The 5,179-nt window shown below is 41.6% G+C and overlaps 1 pseudogene; it reads right to left on the bottom strand.

Moving 5' to 3' along the window:
- Nucleotides 1–200: 200 nt before the first annotated feature.
- Nucleotides 201–4,701, bottom strand: LOC123067948 (probable disease resistance protein At1g61300; annotated as a pseudogene).
- Nucleotides 4,702–5,179: the final 478 nt, after the last annotated feature.

The raw sequence follows: 5,179 nt of genomic DNA, 5'->3' as shown, positions 1-5,179 counted from the left end.
TCTCCTCCCCACATAGCTTCCTTCAAGCACCACCAGCTGAAGTGAGAGAGGGGGCAACCTCCCCTGCATGACCTCAAACGAGATTTTGTCACAACTGCATTCCTAGGATAACTCTGTTGGAAATTATGATACTGTGCACCTTGCAGCTACCATGCATGCACCCAGAGAGAAAGCATGGCAGTGTGGAATAAAGGGACTGATCATGATATTTCACTCACATAGCCAAATTTAAGAGAAGATTACAGGAAATACTTGACACCTTCGTCACATTCCAATCTGTCCCAGCATTCAACATCATAAAACTGTAGCTCCTGCAGCTTTAGCGGCAAGCGGTGCATCCGGAAAGGGAGCCTAATCAACTCTGGAGATTTTGTGAGCACCAGCTGCTCCAGAAACGGGAACATCACATTGTCATCGTAGATGGTGACCAGCTTTGGGTTGTCTGAAAGGTGCAAATATTTCAGGCAAGAAAATGTACCATTTGATTTCATTGAACTTTCTTGATCCATGCTCATTATTTCACCGTGGTGCTCTGTCCCCGGAAATGCTTCCGCCATAATGTTGGAGAAACGTACCTCGAGATGTTCAAGGCAGGGCACGTACATCACCCAGGAGAGGTTCTCTAGCTTGGAGCAGCTATTCACATCCAAACAAGTGAGCTTTGGAAATATGGATGTTGGAGATCTACCCAGCCATCTTAACCCTCTCAAGTTTACCAAAAACCACAAGAGGAGCTTATTCAGAGCACCAAAATGATAGCTTGACTCGTCTCTTACAATTATCTGCTCCATGTTACTCTGTATAATATCCAGTTCATACAAGGTCCTGCGTGCAAATTTAATTGAAAGAATGTCAGAGAGGCCGAACTCATGTGTTCTTTTGAGACTCCCCAGTCTTAAAGACCTAATGGGGAGTTTAGCAGCTTCTCTTAGTGTTTCATACTCATCAAAACCATCAGCCTCAATTCCAGCTGCTTTGAAGTGGTCAAGGGTACCCAACTCTTGGAATATGTTAGGGATAAAGTTCACAGGGCCTCCTCCAACATATGCCCGGCAAGTCCTCAAGTCTATTACTTGCAATGCTTTAAGGTTAGATATGACCTCCTCTGGTACTCTTCGTATGATAGTGCACAATAGGTACAAGAACTTGAGCTTAGTGAGGTTTCGAAAGTAGTGAGGCAATTCACATATGTTGGGATTATGAGACAAATCAAAGTACTCCAAGTTTGCCAAGGAACATAATTCTTCACATATGTTCTTGAGAAGGTTCGTCCTCAAATCCAGATATGTCAGTGAAGTGAAATTCTTGACTGTTTCAGCTATGCTTCCATCGAAATAATTATGTTGAAGGCATAACACCGTCAATTTCATGGGGCGATGATCAAAGCCAAAGGGAGGAAGTTTCTTCATTCCATTCAACATCAGTGAAATGTACTCAGGTTTGCTCCAAGGGATGCTAATACTTTCTTCTGCGCCAGCTTCTGCGCGGATAAACCACTTGTTATTGTCATCACCATAGCCACAAGAGATCCATAAAGCCATACCACGAATAACATCATGCACTTTAACAAAACCATACCAATTTCCCCAGTTCTCTAGCAGGCATGCATCTCTAAGGTCTCCTATTATACTATATGCCTTTGTGTAGGATCTTCGAATATCACATTCATCCACTAGAACTAATCCAATACAACATTGATCGAGATCAGCTTTGATAATCTCCCAATCCTCTGGCCATAGTGCACAAGTCAAGAAACAATGTTTCAAGGTGTCATTCCGTAAATTGTCATAACTAAATTTGTGTTGTCCGAAAACATTTTCTAGCGACAAGGGATTATCCTTGATACAGCATGACCGATGCATATGTTGGATGGCATATTCCCATTCAATCGGATCGGTTTTTGGATACATTGCCTTTCCGATAACTATCAAAGCTAATGGCAGACCCTTCAGTTCTTTCACAAGTTCTCTTGCAAGGGTTTCGATACGAGGACTTGAAGAAAGTGTTTCCCCACTGACTTTTTCTTTGAATAATTGCCATGCATCTGTCTCTTGTAGACAAGCGACTTTTAACACTTCACTCACCTCCATTTCACCACAGACTTTTCTTAATCTTGTTGTAAGAACCACTTTTCTCTCAAGCTGGTTTACAATTCCAAGGGGATATGGTACACCAACTGCTTGTAGATCTATTTGCTCCCAAAGGTCATCCAACAGTATGAGAAAGCTTCTGATCTTTAGGAATTCATAAATGATTTGGCGTTGACATTCCACATTACCACCTTCTGGTATTCGGAGCTTCTTTAGAATATATTCTTCGATGGTTTGCACTGAACACCCTCTGGAGGTCGTCACAAAGATAACATGCAAGCACATGCCTCCAAATGAGCTATAGATATTTTTTCAATAGATATGTTTTCCCCACTCCACATGGACCCCATATTCCAATCATTCCCATAGGGTCATCCTTAATCAATCGGAGAGCCTATTTAAGATTACAGTTCTCAGCTGACATTGATGGACCAGGTATCTTTTGGGATGGTGCTGGCACAGACTCAAGCACAATATTTTTATTATCAGGGCAAGCACTGAGACATTTCTGGATCTCAGAAAGCTTCTCAGTTGCCCCATTCTTATATCCTTATTCAACTTGTAGCTCATTAAAGATTACTTATACACTAGAATTTATGGTAGCCAATTTTTCCAGCCATTCATCCACCTCATTCGTGGATGTCCAACCCTTTCGCTCAGCAGTCTCAATCCTACGACCGATGTCATTGCTCCTTGCAATCAAGTTGTTGATAGCATCCTGAAGTTCCTTCATAATCTTTCCTGTCTTCAAGGGATAAATTTCCCATATTAATTAACAGTAAAATTTGGCATTTAATAGAAGTTATGAAGTCTTTACGAAATGAGTTTTGATGAAATGTAAGAACTTACCACAGATAACGAGTCATCCTTACTAAGGTTTGATTCATTTACTTCCTGAATGATATTTTCCCACTGTGTTGCATCTCCTTTTCTTCAAAATATCTTCCCAATACGTATCAATTCTGATGGAAGACCTTTTAGTTCTTTTACAAGATCTATCGCTAGGGCCCCGATTTGGGGATCCTCATAAAGATTTTCCGACCAAGCATTTGGTCAAATAGCTGGAGGGCTTCATCATCTTCCAAACGAGGAACTTCTATAGGCACCTTTACGTCCATTTGACAACATGCATTTTCTGATTGCGACATGATTACCACTTTCCTCTTCAATTGGCCCAGAATTCCAAGAGGATATGGAATGCCAACTACCTGCAGATCAATTTGCTCCCAAAGGTCATCCAACAATAACAGAAAGCTTCTGTTTTTCAAGAAATTATGAATCTTTTAGCTTTGATATTCCACATTACCATCTGCTTTTATTCTGAGCTTCAGCAATAAATATCCTTGAATCTTCTCCACCGAACAACCCTGGAGGCCGTCACAAAGATGACATTAAACGATATGCCTCCTGCAACGGCCTGGACCCGATATTCCAATCATCCCCACAGGGTCATCATTAATGAATTGGAGAGCCTCTGTAAGGTTACAATTCTATGCCAACATAGATGGACCCGGCATCTCTTGCGCAGGAGGTGGCACTGACTCGAATGCAATATTACTATTGGGACAAGATCTGAGACATTCTTGGACCTCAGTAACCTTCTTGATTGCTTACATAGTAACATCCTTTTTCAACTTGTTGCCCTCAAAGATTATCTCCACATCAGAATTGATGGTATCCACATTTTCCAACCACTTTTTCACCTCATTCGTGGATGTCATGCACTCACGCTCGGCAGCCTCAATCCTGCGACGAACATCATTGCTCCTTGCAACCAAGTTGTTGGTGGTATCCTCGAGATTTATCAAAAACCCTTCCGGCCTTCAAAGGTAGAAATCCCATGTTAATTAATACTAAAAAGGGCATTATGACCAGATATAAAATACATAAAAATTTCAGTTTTTGATGAACAATACACTTACAAAGTTGGGTCTTTCTTTTGAAGGTTGGATATCCTTACTGCATGAATGACATCTTCCCATACCCCTGGGTCACTTTTACCTACCATTTTCTTCCCAAAGTGTATCAATTATGATGGCACACCTTTTAGTTCCTTGACAAGATCATGCGCCAGGGCCCTAATGCTGGGATCAGAATCAATATTATCCCGATCAACAGTTTGTGCAAATAGCTTGAGTGCTTCGGTCCCACCCAAACCAGACACTTCTATATATTCATTCACATCCCAACTAGTCACATATAATTTTTGATTGGGACGTGATTACCACTTTCCTCTTGGATTGGTCGACAATTTCGAAAGGATATGGAATGCCAACTGCTAGAAGGTCTAGCTTCTCATAAAGGTCATCAACCAACACGAGGAAGTTTCTTGTCCTGAGTAATTGTGATATATTGGTGGCTCGAGTTGGCACATCATCGTCCTTTGTTGTTTCGAGCCGTTGTATGATTTGAGCTTGAACATTTTGTACTGAGCATCCTCTGGAGGCCGTCACAAAGATTTGACACCTTCACATTCCAATATGTTCCAACATTCAACATCATCAAACCGTAGATCCTGCAGCTTTAGTGGCAAACTGTGCATCTGGAAAGGGAGCATGGTCAACTCTAGAGACTTTGTGAGCGCTGGCTTCTCCAGGAACGGGAACGTCATGTTGGGTTCACAGATGGTGACAAACATAGGGTTGTCCTAAAGGCACATATGTTTCACGCAAGGAAATGTACCGTCAGATGCACTTGGACTATCCTGAGTCGTGTTCGTTATTTCATCTTGATTCCTAGGCCTCTGAAATGTTCCTTCATGTTATCGCAGAAACGTTCCTCCAACTGTTCAAGCAAAGGCAGGTACACTACCCTGGAGAGGTGCTCTAGCTTGGAGCAGCTATTCACATCCAAACAAGTGAGCCTTGGAAACACATGCACTGGAGACCTTCCTACTTATGTGATCTCTTTCAAGTTCACCAAATATCAAAGCAGGAGCTTATTCAGAGTACGGAAACAATAGTTTTGTTCTTACCTTCCTGTTATTTGCACCATATAATTTCCAGTTCATACAAGGTCTATTTCCCAAAGTCAGCTGAAAGAATATCATAGCAGAATGGGGGTGTTTCTTTGAGACTCCCTAGTATATT

The sequence above is a fragment of the Triticum aestivum genome, chromosome 3B, assembly GCF_018294505.1.
Source record: "Triticum aestivum cultivar Chinese Spring chromosome 3B, IWGSC CS RefSeq v2.1, whole genome shotgun sequence".
Classification (NCBI taxonomy): Eukaryota; Viridiplantae; Streptophyta; class Magnoliopsida; order Poales; family Poaceae; genus Triticum; species Triticum aestivum.
Note: the sequence above shows the minus strand (reverse complement) of the source record. Positions and strands in the feature narration are given on the sequence as shown.